The following is a 22,102-nucleotide window of genomic DNA, read 5'->3' as shown; positions in this document are numbered from 1 at the left end:
CCCATTCTCGCCTCTCTCTATTTATATAATCTACCTTGCACCAGTCCCTTCACCTACCTCTCTCATCTTCCTGTTACCACTCTATCACCTCGCTAGATTATTACCCCTCTCTCGGTGGTCTATTAATTATTTGTCACCTATTCATCCCCTCTCTGTCCAGTTGTTTCTGTTCTCTCTCTCTCACCTGTACTCCTTCTTTATCTCTGTCTCCATCTGACCTGTCTCACACCAGTGTCTCTGTCTCTTTAAACTACCTCCTACTCACCTGTGTCTCACCTACCTCTTAGATGCATCTTTTTCATTCTGTCCCCTGTCTCAAGTGTTTTTTTCTGGCCTGTCTCTGTTTTAACCCTTTTTCTCACACCTGTCTCTATCTCTTTTACATCTTCCTCATTTATATGCCTGTCACATCTCTGTCTTTACCACTGTCTGTCAGTTTTTTCTTTTTCTCCACTGTCTTAAACATTTCTCTTTTCTCTCTTTCTCTCACACCTGTCTGTGACTACCTATCCAACAGATATCTCTTCATCTCGAGTGTATCTTTCTCATCTGTCTGTCACATCTTTGTCTTTCCCTGTCAGCTCTTTCTTATTTTTCACCTATCTGAAACGTCTCTCTTGTTTATCTCACACTTGTCTATATCTCTCCAACATATATCTTTCCATCTCTGTTTCTTTTTCTGTATCTCTCGCTCGCTCTCTCTCTCTCTTTCTCTCTCTCTCTCAAACACACATTTGTGCTTCTGCATCTAACCTACCTGTTGTGTTTTCTTCCTCTATTCTGGTCCCTCTGCAGCTCACTTGTTCCTCTCTTAACCTTTATTTTCTCTCTACTCTCTGCTGCATTTCTACTCTCCTCTGACATGTCCAGAGACAGCAAGAGACATGGATGCGCATTTTTTCCAGGTTTTCTCAATCAGAAACAATAAATTAGGTTGCAAGTTTTGTTATTTTGCATTTTACCACTGTGCTAAATTCTTGCTGGAGATGCATGTTGCAAAAGCAGCTCAGCACATGTCCCACAGGTCACAAATGGTAACATTTTGTTTCAGTGCAGTGTAGTTTCACTGCTGAACGGTTTTTTATGGCAGGCAACATGTTAATGTCGGCTGTTTGAGTTAAACATAACTAAAAGAAAAAAGCTCTGGGAAACCCAGTTTAGCATTCCCGACACTGTTACAGCGATCTCCTAGCAGTGAAGTTGCAAGGAAAGTGCCCGGGGTCTCAAGGTGCAGGCTAGGGGGGACCCTTACATGACGCCAATTCTACTACATTGTCCTCGTGGTCCGTGTGGTTGTGATGTGTAGTGTAAATGTTTGTTTTTAAGTAACTAGTGCCTGATGATGTATAGTCGATGAGCAGGTATTGGTGGTTTTGTTTTGTTTGTCATCCACATGTATGAAGGGGAGATGTATAGCATCCTCTATGTCCCCACCCCTATCTCAGTATTGTGGTGCATAGAATGTTGTCTGTGGGTAGAATGTTCCCTTTCCCTTATTCTTACTGGTGTTTGTTGGAATGGCAAGAGAGTACTTGGGGGCTGAGGAGGAAACATCAATAGCTGCTGCTATGGTTTAGTGCTACCCAAGTACTTTAACCTTTTGTGTAATCTGTAACTACACATAAACTCACTATATATCGTACCTGAACATGTGAAAATGAAAAATAATTATTTGTAAAAATGCGACAGTACGCCTATTGACTTTGACATGAACATAAATATAATTCCATGGTCTTTCGCTAGAGCAAGACCCATCAAACATTTTAGGGAGATGCAAAGTATACATTGACATGAAAATCCAATCTTCCTCTTGTGACACCAGCCCTCAGAAGGGATCTCTTTACTAAGTTCTATTGCATTTGTAAGAAAGCTCCAAATGTAGACCCGTTTCCTATCGAATTTGTTACGTTTAAAGTGTAAAGTGTCCTACTATTGTGTTTGTCATGGCGTTCTATCTGCAAAACCCCTATTTAACAGGCTGTTCATAATGCGAAACCCTTCCCTATTGCACCTGTTTGTATTGTAGACGCCTTTCCGATTACATTTGTCATATGATGCACAATGTAAAGTCACTGTGGTCTCTGGCAAGCAGTTGAATGTAAAACCATTTTCTATTGTATTTGTCAGAGTTCCTAACGTGAACACTCTTATTGCAGTATTGGGCATGTTGTTACACCACATTGTATTTTATTTCTGGTCTCTGTTAACAATGTCACTCATTATCAGTTATGGACAATGGAATTATTTCTTATGCAGACTAAAGCATCTAATGTCCAATCAAATCCTTGTATTGTTAATTTTCTGGTGCTAATATAAGCTATGGCAGACAGCTGCACTGCCAAGCCAGGCCTCAAAAACAATTATCCTCCAAACAAAAACATCAGTTGGAATCCATTTTAGAACATCCATGTCTGCAGGTTTTATTACAGTTTAATTACACCCCCTCTAAAGGTCTACTGGCTTTAACATATGCCATTCACAAGCAGACCTGTTGACTTTGTCATAAACATTCATAGTAATTAAATTAGACCTATGGCATCTGACAGAACGTTTCCCAATTAACTAGTCAGACTTAGATCTTTGATCGTTGGCTTGCCACCATGGACATCTCAGGCGTATTGTACTGAGCATATTTTGTGTAATACAGCTGCAATACAACTTCTGCACAATCAAATCCATTAGGGAGGAAGATCAACATGTCGGTGAAGCCAAAGGTCATCACTCTGCAGTTTGTTGTAAAATTCTTGTTTTGTTGATCACAAAAGGTATTGTAACACTTGGGCTACCAAGCGAGGCCTAAAAAGTTCTGAGCGGAAAGCTTGAAATAATTTCAGCATCTCATACTTAACTCAGGTAGTATTTCAATGAGTCATCTTTCTGTTCACCGTGCCACTACATACACTGTGACCCCACCCCAATAAAGACTGTCAAGCCCACACTGCTAGGCCATCATCTCTCCACACAAGAAAACAAACAATTCTAAATGTGTTCTAGCATTGTTGTGTTTTATCAATGAGATGCACCTTTAGTCCTGTTGTGGAAAGGTGAGCAAAAAAAACAATGGTCTGGAATACAGCCTCAATTAGTTGACAATGACTTAAATTAATGCAACGAAAAAACAGGGACTTGTAGGGCAAAAAAGGTCTAGCATACAAGCTCCTAAAGATAAATCAATAAACGAAGGGAATGTAGTTCCTATGGTATTACAGAAATGTAGTGCAACCTTACTGTAAAGACAGGTCGGAGGAATCTGATAATTCAGAAGCAAAAGCCCTCATCCACCCAATTTGGTGGCATGCTTCATCATCGAGCAGCTCCCTCGAAAGGGCTCTTTGCCAGAGATCTTTCAGATGTTATCAGCCATGATGAGTCTAGAGTGAGTGTGCTAACAGTGTAGACTGGAGAAGTGAGAGGATAATAAGCACTAAAAGTTCCTAAATAAGTGTTTATTATAGTGGTGTCTCTTGTTATATCTAAAAACAATATGAAGTGATGAAGGAGATAATAATCCTTCAAATCTCAAGGGATATTTTATAAGAAGAGGGTCAACGTGTTTTTTGCCACTAAAAACAAAAGAGCTAGGCAATTTGTCAGTACTTCAGTGAACCTATATTACATATGATTGAGTTGATAATCAAGAATGGATAGGTGCCAAATCCAAATGTCACCCAACTAGTGTGGTGTAATCTGCACCTTTTGTAGGCTAATGATTAGTAAACAAATCCAACCCTATTGGAACTGTCCCTTAGGTGTTGCAGAGGAACCGCACTAAACGCAGCTTACAGGCATCCAGAACGAGCCCATACTGGCAACTTACCAAACTCAGTAACCTTGAAGGTAAATGAATGCAAGCATTCACACCATCACTTTGTTTCATGACTTTATAAAAACACATGTGAGGAATAAGTATTTATTTTTCCTCCAGCATGGATGCTGCTCTTTGTCAGCACATCTTAAAAAAGAGGACCAGAGGTCCTCTTTCATAAACTCTATAGTTAAATCAATATAATCGTTTTTTAGAACGTTTCCCTAAATGTCTATGATCAATTTGAACATTTAAAATATGCCAATTTCAAACACATTAACAAACTTAAAAATTACTTTAACAAGACCTTTGTTCTAAATTATACTTTTTCCAGTATAAAATTAAACGTAAATTAAACATGGTTTGATAAGCTATTTCTAGTGAGGAGCTGAATATGAATATGGTTGTGGTATTAGGAAAGTACTGAGTAAGATTGTGCTAAAACAAAGTAAAAATAAAGGTACAAACTTAGGAGTGGTGATAATGTAATTGCTGCTGTCCAATGTATGCGCATAGAGTGTGCATATTGTATCCAACCCTTGCAGTTAATTGTTCATTGTGAAGTAAACATATCTAACATTTAAGCCTTTGTACTATATGAATAAATGTAAAACCTGTAAAAGTCATAGATTTTCCTAAAAGGTTATAACACTGCCTTAATAATTTAACTGTGCATGTCACTGTTGTGTCAACTGTATCTGGCATTCTGTCCCACTGGGAAAACCTAGACTGTTTGACCTTGTTACCCCTTGTAAGTCATAGCCTAACAACAGAGCACTGTACATGGTCAAAGACAAGCATAAAGGCAATGGGAAAGAGGAGAGGAAGCTGGGTTGTCGGCAGTTCGTGTATTGTGATGTGATGTTCATTAAACAAGTGAGTCCAATTCTTCTGTAAATTGGAACAGTGTTAGGGTGGTCTTGATGGATATGAAGATGTTCTAGATCCTGGTTAGATTTGTGGAAAAGACCTGCTGTCTTGTTCTTTCTTTTATACACTTCTTAGTCTGCAGTCTGATAGTGGTCTGGCTGTGGGTGTGCCAAGATCCATCAGAAATGGTGAGTGTGTTTGCAAAATGTGCAGGGGTGCTGGTCATTGATGGCTTTGTAAATGACGCAGATAGGTATGAAGAAGATGTTAGCTGGAAAGGGGGGGCAATATAGTTCCATCAGGATGGGGATAGTGTGATCATCTTTCTTCAGGCCCTATATGAGATGTGCTGCAGTATGTAGGTTGTCCCTAAGGAGTGCTAGAGTGGATTCTGGAAGGGCAAGAAGTAGGGCATTACTACTCTTCACATGTGAGGCACAAGGAATTGGAGCCTGACGTTCTGAAGTTGCTTTCTGAAAGAAAATGTTTGACTTTCTTTAAAAGAGAGCTGGTACCATCAAGTCTTTGTAGATTTAGTTATGTGTTCCTCAAGGGCAAAGCTGGTGTCCAGGGTGAATCCAAGAAAATTAGCATTCGGTGCAAGTTGGGGTTCAAAGTCACCAATGGCATTGAGCCAGGTTTGTACTGTGTCTTGTTATTTGTTCTTTCTAATAAAAGGAATTCTGTTTTGAGTGGCCTGAGCTTTGGTTGGGCAGTGGACATTTAGGTCTGGATGATGTACAAGTAGTGTTTGATCACTGGATGTCTGAAGCAGAAAAGACGTTCCACTTGAGGTGTGAAGTATTGACATATTGGTGAATTCCGTGCTGTGAGTGCAGCACTGTAACAATTTGGGATGCTAGTTTAGAGGGTAGAGAACCCACCTCAAATAATAATCACAATCCTTGTCATGGGGAACTACGAAAGTCACAAAATAAATCAGTGCTTAACCCTCTCGTAGTCTGGCACAAAGCAGTCAAGCTTAACATAGAGGCAGTGTGTAAAATATTTATGCAGCACTCAAACAGTATTAAATCAAAAACAACACAAGAAGAATAGAGTCAATTTAATAATAAAAAAAAATGACATTAAAGCAACAAATGTCTAATAATTAGCTTTAGTATGTTTGGATTAAAAATCATGCTAAAAAGCAACAGTTGCCAACCGGGGTCAAAGTTTAAAGTTAAGGCTGACTGCAATGGATCACTGGCTGAATACAAGGACCTTTTCTATGCCAGTGGAAAGTTTTACCTTCAGACTTAGAAAGTTTTATGTAGAATAAGTAGTTGTTGACTGGTCATCGGCAGGACAAACTGAATCCAAAGCAGGGCTTAATGATGGGCATTTGCTAAAGAAATGGATCCCAGTGTGGTCACTGATGAAAATAGGAAAGATCAAAGCAGGAACAAAGTCCAGAATCTGTGCCCTGAAACCCAATGGGTTCTTGCACGGTGTTTGTACCGAAGAAACCGTCTCACTTCAAACTTAGAAATGTTTCTGGAAGTTAAATCATTCTCCAGTGAGGCCAGTCTGATATTCTACATCGATGGAAGTGGCTTTAACAATGAACCTGGTATTTCTGACGGTTCCCAGGCAGAAAGTTGGCAAAAATGTTTCTGAGTTCCACTTTGAGTTTGGGGTGAATGATGGAGTACACTCTAACACCAGCCAAAAGTCCTAAACCTGGGGGCACCACGTGGGGGTGAGGACGCACTCCAACAGAGGCCAGCAGCAGGTTCCAAGCAGGGCCATCTTGTGCTGGTCAGCTGGGTGTTTGCAGGGAAAGGGCCACTACAGGCTTGTTGTGTCCCCGTAGCTCAATCAGTAGGTCGGTCAACTGACCTTTGGAGTGGCTTCTGGGATCCTGGGTTCAAGGCAATGGCACTTTTTTCCTTTAGGTTTCAGACCACAGGGCAGTCCTTCTGATCTTCACAGGCCCAAGAATGTTCTGAGGATGGTACTGGGGATGCCACATTTATTCCAAGTGTGAGACTGTGAGTTGGGGAAACTCCTGGCCACTCCCTCGCCAGTAAGGTAAAAATTCCCAGGGGTGAAACTAATCACTTTTTCAGCACTTCCTGTGTGATATTATAATATGGCAGAACATTTCTTCTCCTGGTCAGAGCTCCCTGTGCTCCCCTAGGAGTGTGGTTATGATAATGGACAATCTCTCCCTTGTGATCACTGTAAACCTGTTCTGGGACGGCTCACCCCTTCCACTAGGTTTGGAGCCAAGAAGACTAGACAAAAGGGAGGTAGGACTAGATGTGAGCAACAACTGCCAGTGACAGGACAGGCATCTTTGAGAGTCACGAAGGGGCAGGGGACAGCTCCGCAGGCTATCCTGCTCAATGAAGGACCACTTCTCCACATCCAACATCTTTGTCCACTGTCTAAGAGCAATCCACGTGTCACCTCAGGGGAGCCTTCAGGTAACACTGGACCTTGGCAGAAAGGCCCCTTTTGACTTAGGAGGAAAATGACAACTTTTAAAAAGAGTCATTTTCAAAATGGTAATATAAAATCTGTCTTGACTATTAAAACGGATTGTAAATTACTATTAAAATTAGGCTTTAAGCCATTTTTCTAGCTGCTCCCAAACTGAAATTAAGCACTTAAGCACTCTCATTGGTTATAGTGTAACCCAGATTTTTTCTATGGGAGCGCGCCAGTGGCAGGCTTAAGATATGTTTCACAATGCTACTTTAGTGGGTGGAACAATGAGTGCTGCCACCCACTAGTAGCATTCCATAGATAGGCTCTTATTGCAGGATGTACCACCTATTAGGGACTCAAAAGTAAATCAAATGTGCCAATTAGGCATATACAATTTTACCAGGTTGAAAGGGGAGAGCACATGTACTGTACCACTGGTTAGCAGGAGTAAAGTGTTGAGTCCTATGGATAACAAAAATAGGCTCAACAAAAGAAGGCATAAATGTGGTGGAATACCATTCAAAAGATGGTCAGTTACAACAAGCAGTTCATGGTTCCAGTAATAGTTTGAAGGTGACAGGAAAAGGTATGAAGGTCTCAGGGACTCCACAGGTGGTAGAGATTGGTTGGAAAGGTAGGAGGAGAACAAGTAAAGGACACTGGAGGTGAATCTTATTCAAGACGCCAGAGACCGTCTGAGGGTGAGACGTTCGACTGTGTTAAAGGTAGCTAAGGAGGACCTCAATGTCAGGAAGCATGGCCATCTTCATCTGTGGTCAAGAGGGCATTGTCTATGATGTGTAAGGTTGTGGTCCCCATGCTGCAGTGTGATCTGAAGCTGGTATGGTAGTCATGCTGGAGATGGTTAGCATTTATGCAGTCTTGGAGTTGAACATAGACTGTGCACACAAGGCACTAAATTACACATTTGTTACTGTACATGTGTATTGAAATATTAGGATGAGTGAAAGTTGTAAGCTCTTTGAGGATGCCTAAATTAGAAAACACGTAACTGATGAAATCCATGTTTTATTGCTATGCATTTAGATAATCTAACCCCCCAGTGGAACCTTCATTGTCTATCATATGTAATTGGTCAATCATCAAAAAGGGACAGTGCGACACCAATGAAAAACCATTGTCAGCATTACGTTATCTGTGTCTGTGTCTTTTTTTTGTGAAACTTTCTTTATTAACGTTTTTATTGGTACAGATACCAATGTATTAGCCACAGTGCCTGAAGTTAACTGCAACCTGATGCTACAAATAGTTGCAGTATCTCATGTAGGCAGGCCATTATCATGAAGTACAGAGTAATAGCACACATCTTATCCCTTTGTCAGTAAATTATAGGCATGGAACGTAGTACCACCATATAGTAAAACACCTTAGCATGGATTACATTAACATTGAAACTATAGAACATCGATTCAACAAGCATGGAGAGGTCAGTGTGAGAAAAACAAAATTTCCATCAATAGGGTTGTGATGTCGAGGAGGTTTAGTACATCAGGGGGTTGAGTGTCCCAAGTGGGGGGTGGGGAAGCATGCTTGGGGAAATCTTAAATCTGGAATAAATGAAGAGCCCTTGTGCGATGATGAAATGAGAAAAACGGAAGTCCCCTGGATAGGAACTGCACCAAGTGTCCCCAAATGTAGCCAAAACTTGCCCCATTGTATGTCAACATATTGGCCAAACGCTCAATAGAGAGTGCTTGCCAAAGCTTGGCATACCACTGTGACATAGTCGGGCCTCAAGCTTGTTCTACTCGGCCACAAGGGCCATCTTAGCCCCCCTAACATAACCACATGATTGAGCGATTCTCTATTGTCTGATGTCTCAGGGTGTGGTCTCAGATACCTAATAGCACACATTCCGTTATGCATGGAATGGGGTATCCTAGAATTTCTTTAATTTGTGCCAGTATGTCGTTCCAGAAAGGACGAATTGTTGGGCAATCCCACCATATGTTGCGGAAGTCCCCCAACATCCCACATCCCCTCCAACAGGTATCTTGCGTGCCAGGATGGATCTTTTTAGGTTTCTCAGGGACAGGTACTAATCATAGAGAAGTTTATAATGTGCTTCCTGGAGCCCCAAAGAGCTATTAATCTTAGGAATATCACTCCAGTGCTTGGCCCAATGCTTGTCGTTTATAGTGATGTCTAGAAATCAATTCTAAACTGTCATGTGGTGGGGGTGGGGGGAACCCTGCTGCCTGTAGTAGAGCATACAGTATAGAGATACAGCCTCTTTAAGCCCCACCCTGTCAAACAAAGTGGTCCACTGGTAGTAAGTTCCTTGTGGCTGCCTCCCATATACTAGGTTGGGACACCTAGTGTTTCAACTGAGTATAATGAAAAATCTCTGAGGCCTGCAACATAAAGTCCTGGAAGCAGTTTTCAAATGTTTGGAGATGTGTCCCATGAAACAAGTCTGAGATCTTTAAGCATCTTCCCTCCTGCCAGGCGCCAAAGGTGCCTGGGAGAAGGGCCCGGGGGGGGCAGTGGATAGATGTATGTGGAGAGGGAATAGCTGCCCACTGATATATCTTATTCACAGTGTCCCACACCCTAAGTGTAGTGGCTGTGGGTATACTCAAAAATGCATTGTGCAGACGATCTTGCAGAGGCTTCCTCAACACATACCATATTGTCCTCCCTATCACTGCTCTGTCCATGTGTAGCCATAATTTATCTGAATTCCTGAGTGATCACTCAGTGTTGCGCCGTGCGGTGGTTATTTTGCATGTCTGGTAGTACAAGGCACCCTGCCTATCTGGGGCGAGTCAGAACTTGATAAGAAAGTCAGACTGTACGGTCCTGCCGTATGAACCTCATCAACAGGGAGCATAGGACCATGAAATAAATTCCTCCGTCTTTCTATTGGGAGTCCTTGAAATAGATATAAAATGCATTGTAATAATGCAATTTTTACTGCGTTTATACGTCTCATCCAGGTAAGGTATCCCAACTCCCATCATTTCATGTCAGCCTCTAACTGTCGGATTAGAGGAGGAAAGTTTGTCTTATACAGGCTTTTCACTTTAGTGAGCTTTACCCCCAAATATGGAATCTCCCTCTTGGCCCACTGGAAGGGAAGTTGGGAGACGATGGTCTCCATTTATGGATGTTAATTTGGAATCCCGAGACTGCCTCATAAGTCTGCAGCTCTTGTTATAGAGCTGGAAGCAAACTGCTGGGAGACCGAGGAGCTAATAAAACATCATCTGCTAAGAGGCAGAGTTTATGTTTGTCAGGTCAAAAATGGATGCCATGAATTTCTGGATTGGTTCTGATCTTAGCTGCCAATGGATCTATACTGAGCGCAAACAACAAGGGGGACAGAGGACATCCCTGTCTCGTTCTCCGAGTCAACTTAAAGGGCCCGAGGTAGTCCCATTTACCATAACCTTGGAGCTGAGGCATGCATAGACAGCAATTACCCTGTTAGTGACCTGTTCCCCAAATCCAAACCTCCTTAATGTTGCCATCAGAAAGGACCAATCTACCCAGTCAAAGGCCTTCTCAGCATCTAATGTCAATAAAATTGCAGGGATTTTTTTTATTTACCGTGTCTATCAGGTTGGCCACCCGTCTCAAATTGTCATGTGTGTGGCTGCTTTTGATAAAGCCTGATTGGTCCGGATGGATCAAATTAGGCAAGACCGATTCCAAACTTGCAGCCAGAATTTTGGTATACATTTTTATATTACGATTAGGAAGGGCAATTGGCTGATAAGAAGCATATCTTTGGGGGTCTTTTCCCGGTTTCGGGAGGACCGCGACCAGAGCTTTGCTCATGGAAGGAGATATTGCACCCCTATCCCCTATGTGGTTGAACAATGTTAAGGTTTTATAAAAGTGTACAGACAATCCTTCAGGACCTGGAGATTTATTAAGTTTGAGGGAATCTATGGAATCTATAGACTCTATAGACTCCTGCACTTCCTCCTTAATGATGGGGTCATTCAGATCTTCAACAGTGTCCCAGGGGACCTGCAGCAAGTCCCCCCTTGCTGACTAGGCCAGGAGTAGAAAGCTCCTTAAAGAATTCCCTAAATGCTTGGGCTATCCCCTCTTTCTGAAACTGGGGCCTGCCTTCCTCATCCCTGATCAGCCCTATATATTCCTTGACCTGCTTTCTCCTTAATTGCCTCTCCAAAAGCGGGCCTATCTTGTTATCCACTTCATAAGTAGTTTGCTTTAGGTATAGTAATGTGTGTTCTTCCCTATTGGCATAGATTGCGTGGAGCTTGCCTTTTAAATATACTACTTTCCGTTGCAGAAGCAGTGACGGTGGAGGTTTAAGGGCTTTCTCCACCAGGAGTAATTCCTTCTTTAACATCAACCGTTCTGTAGTCTTCTCTCTTTATAGTATGGTCATCAGCGATGTACATTTGCCCCATATCATCGCCTTAAAGGCATCCCACATCGTGGTATCAGAAGTATCTTTAGGATCATTTAGGTCAAAGAATTCCCTTATCGTCTTTCTATGTTCGTCTCTGAATTGTCTGTTTCTCACCAGAGCATTGGAAAAGTACAATCTATTAAACTTGGATTCTGGAGCCAGCTAGTCAAAGATAACCTCAAGGGGAACATGGTCAGATATGAGGATGGGATGGATGGTAGCAGACTGAGCTGCAGGTTGGAAGCGTTGGCTAACAAATATGTAGTAAATGCTAGAATATGATCTATGCGTATGGGAAAAAAAAGTGTAGTTCCTTATGGCAGGGTTGCAGATGCTCCATGTGTCTACCTGGCCTAATTCTTTTAACACGGCCTTTAAGGACAAAGAAAACATCCCCCTGAGGATCTATGGGAATGTGACGAGTCCACTGTTGAATGCCAAATTACATTAAAGTTCTGCATCAAAATTATGTCCCCTTCTGCAAAATTCCCCAGCATCGCTAAAAAGTCCGCAAGAATGTTGCTTGTCCAAAGTTCGGGGCGTATAGTGTAGCTATTGTACATAACTTCCCTCCGAGAAGACCCTTGTGTATGAGATATCTTCCCTCCTTGTCGATCTTGCTACTCTAAATCTGAAAGGGGATGGAGGCGAGGAAAAGTAACGCCACTCCACTGTGTTTAGTGGTAGCTTAAGTGCAGTAATAAATGAGCGGGTATCTCGTATGATGGAGGCACCGGGCGTCCCCTTGCTTGAGATGTGTTTCCTGGAGGGCTACAATATCAAAATGGTGATCTTCTATAAATGTCCACATTTGGGATTGTTTGTTTGGCGAATTCAACCCTGTAATATTCCACGTTAACATATTCAGGGCCATATTAGTGTCCTGAAGCTATCAATTGTTGAGAGAGGACCCTTGGTGTGCACTGTAAGATGTTGAAAGGTATGTCTATTCCTGTGGTTTCCCTCTACCAGCAGTACCCTTCCCTGTCACCCTCACATAGACCCCCCATGCCAGATACATCCATAACAGTGAACTCAATTTAGGAACTATTAAAAAACATAAAACTTTAAAAACTATTAATTGTGACATCGTCTAACATTTAGTACAGTAACTAACTTTCTTCTATGCGGGCAGTGGACCATTATCAACCTATGTGCCCCGCTGGTTGCGATAGGTTTTTCACCAGCCTATTTCCTAAAGCTGGTAGATTCCTCAAAATGTGCCACCCGGTCATGAACATGACTATAGGTCCCCCTCAGGGATCCCTGGGTTCAGTCCACCCAGACCAGAATAGTCCAGAAGCAGCAGCTGGCTTGATAGGCTTCTCCGAAGTGAACAGAAAAGTCTCACTCATGGAAGCCATCATCTGTCCTCCATCCATACCACGTTCCAGTAAAGTTGTGGGGAGTTGAGTCTTTCACCTCTTTCCGATGTCTGAGATCGTTTCCCCTTCTGTTGGTCCCGTCCCTGGGTCCCCCGGGCTGCGCTTCCTCTTGTGTCAAGTTATTCTTTTCTGGAGTCCCCCAACAGGGACGCTGCCTCATCAAAATCCACGTAATGGTATGATTTATTGTCCATCTGGAATGCTATCTCAAATGGGAACGTCCATCTATTTTTAATGTTATTGGATCAGAGGGCCCCCGTAATGGGCCAAAACTGTTGTCTACGCATCAAGGTGGCTGGAGAAACATCTTGGAACATGAAGCAAGTTGCTCCTTGAAAACTCACAATGTGCTGCTGTCTGGCCTTTTGAAGTTCATATTGATTAATGTCAAATTAAAATGTGATGGATCCCATCACCAGCGTATTATGTTTATAAATTCTTTGAGGAATGAAATCCTTATCTCTAAAAATCTTGACTTGAAAACATGCAATATATATTTATCATCAAAAAACATATTTATTTTCTGTTCTTATATTTAGTTAAAATGCCATAGAATATTTAGACATTTATAATAGTATGAATACATAGACATAGTTTTAGCCACAAACATTTTAAGCAAACCCAGTGTCTGTCTTGTTGAACCGAGAAGGCTGTTTAAGCTTACAACAATTATTATGAGGCCTTAAACCACGTACCACGTAAAATATTTTTACACACTACAGGATTTTACTTACTTATACCTGTTGTGTCTTGTGAGTATGAATGATGGAACCTTTTTGGATCCTGAAGGACTCCATAGCATGACGACGTAAGTGTTAACACGTGGGGCAGAGAATGCAAGTTTAAAATGCTGAGTTTGCAGTTACACAATGAAGAATAAAGACCTGTAATCCATAGCTCCGTGTGTGGCGTAATCATAGGCGGGCACCCAGGCAGGGGAGGACAGATAGGAGATAAGGAACCTGAAGATCGACAGTGCTCTCCTGGAGAGTTTGCCATGGTCGAAGCATCTGCTTGTGCTTGCCAAGTGTGCCTTTGTCGAAGTGTAGAATCAACGGTTGGCGCATGTGGAGTCAAAGCACAATTACAACCGAAGTAAAACATTTGAAGATAAAGCTTTACTGAGAAGTCTATGGGTTGATTAGTTGCCACCAGTGTGGCCGCCTCCCCGTCAGCCCTATTACGACTTTTCCACTGGGTCAGTGGACGCAAACAGAGTTTTTGCCTGCTGGCCCAGCAGGAAATGGCCTACAGCATTGTCGCCAGCTTGTAATAGAGCTGGCGGCAATGCTGTAGTGCGTAGGGACCACCAGCAGACAGGCAGTGAACTTTGCGATTGGGCTGGACAGGGCGGCCCCTGTATTGTGCAGGCCAAGTGCATGGGCAGTGCATGGGCCCCCCTGGGACTCCTGCACCCCGTCTCTGCCAGCTGTTTCATGGTGGTGCTACCGCCATTAAACTTCTGGCAGAGAGGGGAGTCGTAATCCTCAGGGCAGCGCTGCTTACAGCTGTGCCCTGGCGGAAAAGAACCACCATTACTGCCAGTCCGTCCTGTGGCAGAAAAGTGGCAGTGCTGGCGGTCCCACTGTGGCGCTACCAACGTGGTAGTAATGCAGCGGTCCAACTGCCACCGCGACCCTGGCAGTCTCGAGACCACCAGGGTTGCAATGAAGGCCTATGTGTCAGTGGTCAAGAAATAATGATCAATGTCATACAGAAAGGTACTGGGCTATAGAGCTATTCGGTGCATGGAGCGCTACTGCCTAAGCTGGATACCACCAGGTCTTAAAAGTATAGAAATTAGCAACAACAGAATACACAATAATGCTGCGATCACAGAGATTAACTAGGTCTTAAAAGAGGGCTAGCAGACAGAACGATTGATAAGGAAGCATATTGTAGGTACAGTTACCTGAACCTTGACAAGAAGAGATCTACGACCTAGGCAGCAGGTGAGAAAACCCAAGAAGAAGCACAAGGGTTGTACTTTCAGAGCTGTCGAATACCTGAAGCGACCCACCACCAAAGCTACCGGGTGGCAGATCATCACAACTCAAGAAATGTCCAGGAAGTGAAGGGATCCAATGGAGACCAAGAAAGAGTATACTGTTTCTCAAACTGTCAAAGATGATCCAAAGGCCAGCAAGTCATAGGGCCTCTGAGATGGTATGCATGAACCAATTCACCAATACCAACAGGTGGAGACAGAGCAAGCTACAATTGCAGTGTCAACCACTTCAATGAACAGTTACAATGCTGTCGCCTTCCTGAAACCACTACCACCTTTCGATACTGCCAAAAAGCCAAATATTGGCGATAGATGGACTGCTTGGATGTAGACATTTGATGACTTCATTGACGCAATAGAAGAAACAGATAACAAAAAGATTATCAAGTATCTAAAAAATCTTGCTGGTGATGGTGTGAAAGAACTCATAAAGAGAATGCAGTTACGTACTCTGAAATCAATGAATCCTGAAATCTCAAAGAGTTGGTGAAATCATTGATGAATTTGTTGAGAGACTGAATACAATCATTAAACACTGCATGTTCAATTAATTTAATGACGCAGAAGCAAAACATCTCAGAGTTACTGACGGATGCCTTTCAGATTCATTCAGATGAGGAATGCTGAGGGAAAGTCCTAGTCTGGAGTGAGTTCTCATGGCTGCCTGAGCGGAGGAGTGTGCTGATTGACAAGCTGCTGACATCGATGCTGGAGATGCCCACAGTGAGTCAGTCATGAACATGAAAAGTAAACTGAAACGTAAATCTGAAGGTCAAAAGATGATGTCTCCACAGAAAAAGAAGTTGTGTTTCAGATGTGGATTGCTGTTTCCACCCGAAGGTAAATGCCCTGCCATAGGACAGATCTGCAGAGGTTGTAGTAAAGAGAACTATTTTGTGAAAGTTTACAAAGGAAAAAGTACGTGCTGCATGGCAGGAAGACAAAATGCCCAACCGAACGTTCCAGAAGCAACGTTCAACGTGCGCCCACAAGGCCAAACGACAACACCAGTTGAGACAAGTCAACACCAAATTACCTCCATCATCATCTAAATCATCGTCGAAAACTTTATCCGTATCAATTGAAAGTGAAGAAGATGATTGCACAATGTCAATGTTTACATCAGAAAAACAAAAGTGTAAACGTGGGAAGCATTGACACCTCTGAAAAGTAAAGGTTCATTTGTAGCGATGATGAAACACAAGAAAACAAAAGTACAAGCACCTATTCATGTGCCTCAAGGTACACTGTCAAGTGCCTGTCTACTCAGTTTAAGCACGGCTGCTGACATGGGACTGATATTGGTGAATTACAATATTAATGCTCATCTCAAAATAGTAAGTCAGTTCCCTTCATTATTTCATATATTAGGAAAATGTACGACTATGAAGATACAATTGCACATCAATGAAGATGTTCAACCTGTTGCTCAGAGACACAGAAGATTTGCATTTCTTTTACAAGAAGCTGTTGAAAAGAAACTCGCATAAATACTTAAGCATGATATTTTTGAGTGTACTACTGGTCCAACACCATGGATCTCTCCCATAGTGGTACTGCCCAAAAAGGATAATGAAGGTGCTGTACGCATCTATGTGGACATGCTTCAAGCGAGCAAGGCAATTAAAAGGGAACAACATCCAGCTCCACCCACTGCTGATATAACACAGTTGAACAGTGTGAAATTCTCTTTCACCTAGATTTAAACAAAGGATATCATCAGTTAGTACTCAAAGAGAAAAGGATGTACATTACAATCTTTTCTACACATATTGGTTGGTTCAGTTCCAAAAGACTAAGGACCTCATTTTGATTTTGGCGGGCGGCAGAGAACAGCGCTTCTACCCGCAGGCCCACAGGGAAACACACCACAACATTGAAGCCAGCTTGTAATCAAGTCGGCGGCAATGCTGTGGTGTGTCGAGTGCGACAGCACCCATTGCGCTTTTCACTGCCCATAAATCAGGCAGTGAAAAGCGCAACAGGGCTGTCCATGGGGGCCCCTGCACTGCCATTGGGCTCCCGGCAGCCCCTTTCCGCCAGCCTTTGCATGGCGGTGGGACAGCCATGCACAGGCTGGCGAAAAGGGGACTTGTAATCCAGAGGGCAGTGCTGCTTGCAGCGTTGCCCTGGCACATTGAGACCGCCGGCACCACCAAGCTGGTGGCAGGGCCGGCGGTCAGACTGTGGCAGCTCTGCCACGGTCATAATAGGGTGGTCGGATCACCCCTTACGGAGGTGGTCCCAGCGCCACTGCGAGACTGGCGGTCCATAGACCGCAGACTCGTAATGAAGCCCTATATTTTGGTTGTGTCATGAGTTGCAGAGATTTTCCAAGATGTCATCGGATGTATAATACAACCTGTTGTAAATGCTTTTAACTATAACGATGAGATATTGGTTTTTGGAGCTACATAGAAGGAACGGTTTATGACAAATGTGTTGTCTACTTATTGATGCTGGTTTAATGCTAAATGCTTAAAAATGTGAATTCAAGAAGACAAAGCTAAAATTCCTAACCATATTTTTTCTGATGGGGGCATGACACCCCATCTAGCTGAAGTACAGGTGTTGTCAACTGCTAGTCCCCAACAAGATGTTTCCATGTTGCGTTCCTCTCTTGGCATGGCAAGTTACTATTCACATACTGTATACAAGACATTGCTACTGTAAGTGCTTCATTGAGAGGGTTGACAAAAAAGAATGTTCCATTTCACTGGTCACATGAATGCAAGCGGAGGTTTAAGAACACTAAACAAGTTATAGAAAACTCTACTGAAATAGCATTTTTCTGATGGATACAACTACCTGTTAATTCCTCACCTTATGAATTCTCCCAAAGCGCCAGCATTCAATGGAAAATTTTCTTCCCAGCTCTCAACGTCGACGAGGACGTCACAATTACACGGCTCCACATGCGACTCCGTCTGACGTCACCGTGGCAATAAGAGGTCCTCACCGGTGTACTGACGTCAGTTCCCTTTTTTCCGTGCCTTCAACGTTAGCAGTTTTCTCTTAGCTGTTGAGAAGTTACTGTTTTCAAGGTGTCTTATTGTACTCTGTTACAATGTCTCCTCCTAAAAAGTCAGGGTTTAAACCTTGTCGGGAGTGCGGGGTTGTATGTCTGTCACGGACCCTCACGACGACTGCTTATGGTGTCTCAGTTCGGACCACGATGTGGGGGAGTGCGTGTCCTGCCAAAGGATGAATCCTAAGACACTGAAGGAAAGAGAGGCTAAGCTCTTTTTAGCTAAGGCAAAGAAGGCGCACAGAAGACATCAGAGGTCTAAGACTAGAGACTCATCATCACATAAGTCTCATAAGAAGAGGTGCCGACATGACTCTTGGCATCGTTCTTCTAGAGGTTGATCTCGATCCCTGTCTCTGTCTCCATCCAGATGGCAGTGTACGACTTGGGAGGTTAGTCCTACTGTAACTCCCCAGCTCAAAGTCCTCAGGCTTCATCAGCGCCATCGCTCATTGAGGTGGTTGAGTCTCCAGTGGGTCCTCAGCTTTCACCTGGGGCTCAAAAGTCTGCACCACAGGATCCGACCCAGTCATCTCATGAAGATCCGAGGTTTCATGCTTTTCCGACTCCGGGAGGGGATCCAGCAGCATTTCTGAATGCCATGTTCACTATCTTTAGTAAGGCTATGGCCCCTGCTGGTGCACCGACTGGTCCCAAGGGTCCTTTGGCATTCTCCTTGGGCTCTTCGGCCCCTTACAAGTCGGCGCCGTTTGTGCCTTTTTATCAGGCTGAGGATGCTGGTTTGGCGCCGATGACTTCGCCTCTTAGGCCTCCGGCGCCGATGACATCGCCTCATAGGCCTCCAGCGCCGATGACATCGCCGCTTCGACAGATGACGTCAATGACAACGCCTCATATGCCAGCGGCGGCGATGGAGTCAGCTCCAGCACTGGATGGATCCTGGTCGGGACGGAGTGCATCTCCTTCTTCTCCCGGTCCACGCCCATCGCTTTTGAAACTGGCGTCGTCGATGTCAGCAAACTCCATGTCGATGCCTAGATATGAGGTTGCGGAGGAGTGTTTTGGAAGAGCAAGAGTAACAGAGACAATTGATGGGGGACGGAGAGATTGCTGAGCCGTTGGGAGAATTTCAGGGCCTAGACTCAGCTAATGGGCTGGACACTTCCCCTGAGTGGGATCTTTCATCTCCAGGGGAGTTTATTGAAGAGGCGGCTTCCTTCCACTCTGTTATCAGGAAGGCTGCAGAATTTTTGGACCTTCCATTGCCAGCTGCTGAAGTTAAAACTAACATTTTGACTGAAGTATCACATCCTTCATCTACTTCAGTGGAGCCATTGCTCCCATTCAATGATGCTCTTACGGAGCCTATCTTAGAGATCTGGAGAAAGCCTGTTACATCACCAGCTGTGTCCAGAACTGTTGCAAGAAGGTACAGAGTTGCTCCAGGTGATATGGGATTTTTGTCACAACATCTAACTTAGTAGAGCTTGGTAGTCCAGGCTTTTTGTTCGGCTCGCTCTACTCCAGGCTCCTTTCCTGTGACTCCATCAGACAGGGAGTACAAGAGGATGGAGCAGACGGCTAAGAAGGCTTTTTCATCCTGTAGTATGGCTTTGAAGTCGGTTAGTGCTACCAGTGTGTTGGGTAGATATGTGCACGCCTTGATGGACATGGCTAGAGCTGTAGTGCCTAACTTGCCGCAGGATATGCAGGGACAGTTCCATGAACTCCTGTCGGACACCCAAGCTGCGGCCAAGCAGATCATACAGTCTAGTCTGGATACTACAGACTCAGTGGCCAGGGCGATGGGTACTTCAGTTGCCACTAGGAGACATGGGTGGCTGAGGTCTTCTGGATTTTCATCAGATGTCCAGACAACTTTATTAGACCTTCCCTTCGATGGAGAAAAGTTGTTTAGGGGTAAAGCGGACTCTGCCTTAGAGCGCTTTAAAGATAGTAGTGCTACAGCGAAGTCTTGGGACTGCAGGCTTTCACATCTACTCCTTTTAGGTCCTTTTGGAGGTTTAGGGGGTTTGGCCGTGGAGCCGCTTTTTGTGAGAGGCCTCAATCCACGACTCAACAGTCTGCCAACCTTTTTCTTATAGGTCCTTTAGAGGACAGAGGAGGGTTAGAACGCGAGGAGCCACCCAGTAGCACCTTGCCTCATCTTCTTTCTCTGGGGGAGCGCAACAAGGAAAGCAGCCCTAGTTTTCCATCCATTTTAAGTCCTGCTTCTCCCGTAGGGGGAAGGTCATTTCATTTTCTCCACGAGTGGGAGTTAGTCACATCGGACTCCTGGGTACTGAATATTGTGGGGAAAAGGTATGCCCTTCCCTTTCGGGAGTTTCCTCATCCCATCCCTCTCCGTCCTTCGTTTTGTTCAGAGGATCATCTCCTGTTACTTCAGCAGGAGGTTTAGGTCCTTTTATCAAAAGGCCCAGTGGAGTTGGTTCCAGAGCAGGAAAGGGGTCAGGGATGCTATTCAAGATATTTCCTCATTCCTAAGAAGGATGGTCAATTGAGACCTATCTTGGATCTGATGTTTTGAATTGGGTCCTTAAACAGGAAAAATTAAAGATGCTGACTCTAGCGCAGGTGCTTTTGGTATTGAACAATGAAGGTTGGATGGTGTCGGTAGACTTGCAGGATGCTTACTTTCATATTCCCATTCTCAAGTCACACAGGAGGTATCTCCGGTTTGTGGTGGGGTCGCAACACTACCAGTTTGCGGTCCTTCCTTTTGGTCTTACTTTACTAAGGTGATAGCGGTGTTTGCAGCGCATCTCAGAAGGAAGGGAATATCGGTATTCTCTTACCTGGACGACTAGCTGATCAAAGCCAAGTCTCCAGAGCTTGTGCTGCATCATTTCCAAATCACAACACAGTTGTTGTTCAGTCTGGGTTTTACGGTAAACGTGCCCAAGTCTCACCTGGAGCCCTCTCAACGCCTCCTGTTCATAGGGGCAGTACTGGATACAACATTGAATCGAGTCTATCCTCCACCTCAGCGGATCCAGGACATTCAGGTGTTGAGTCTAATGTTTCAAAAATAAGCTGTTGTTCCAGTCCTCAAGGTCCTGCGTCTGCTCGTTCTGTTTGCTTCTTGCATTCTGTTGGTCACTCATGCACATTGGCACGAGGGCTCTCCAATGGTGCCTCGGCAAGCAGTGGGTTCAACACAAAGGGGATCTCGAAGAGTCGATAACGATCTCCAGAGACGCTGCAGTGGATCTACAATGGTGGGCTGTGGGCGGCAATATTTCCCAAGGAAGGCCGTTTGTTCTACCACTTCCAGTGGCCACGGTCATAACGGATGCGTCCACTCTAGGGTGTGGTGCTCATCTGGGGGACCTGGAGATCAAAGGTCTTTGGTCTCCAGTGGAACAGACTTTTCACATCAATCTGTTAGAATTGTGGGCGATATGTCTGGCTCTCAAGGCCTTCCTCCCGTCCCTTTGCGGTCAGTCAGTTCAAGTCTTGACGGACAACACTACCGCGATGTGGTACATCAACAAACAGAGAGGAGTAGGGTCGTACTTTCTCGGCAGAGAGGCTCTATGCCTCTGGTCCTGGGCACAGGACCATCAGATTTGCATAGTACCAAACCATCTGGCCGGAGTTCTCATAGTACGTGCGGACAGTCTCAGTCGGCATTTCTCAGCCGACCACGAGTGGCGCCTCCGTCCGGATCTGGTTCTTCACATCTCCGGGGTGTGGGGTTCTCCACTAATAGACCTATTTGCCACTTGGGACAAAGCGCACTGCCTGTCATTTTGCGGCCTCCAGTATCCGGTGCAATGAGCTTTGGGGAACACGTTTCAGATGTCCTGGTGCGGCCAGTTACTTTATGTATTTTCCCCCATACCCTTGATTCCTCCAGTTCTGAGGCAGATTCGCCAAGATCGGGCTCGTTATTTTAATAGCTCCGGATTGGCCGAGAAGGGTGTGGTACACGGACCTTCTCCAACTATCTCTGTGCCCTCCGCCTGTCTCCCTCTCAGGGCAGATCTCCTCCCCTTAGTCGCAGGGGCAGGTTTTACACCCCCACCTCCAGAGCCTGCACCTACATGCCTGGAGATTGAATGAGGCAATCTGAGTTATTTTTCTCTCCCGCCAGAAGTGGTGGATATCATTGTATCGGCAAAACAACACTCCACTAAGACTGTTTATGCCGGCAGATGGGCAAAATTTGTGGCTT

The sequence above is a fragment of the Pleurodeles waltl genome, chromosome 7, assembly GCF_031143425.1.
Source record: "Pleurodeles waltl isolate 20211129_DDA chromosome 7, aPleWal1.hap1.20221129, whole genome shotgun sequence".
Taxonomy (NCBI): domain Eukaryota; kingdom Metazoa; phylum Chordata; class Amphibia; order Caudata; family Salamandridae; genus Pleurodeles; species Pleurodeles waltl.
This window is presented reverse-complemented; position numbering follows the sequence as displayed.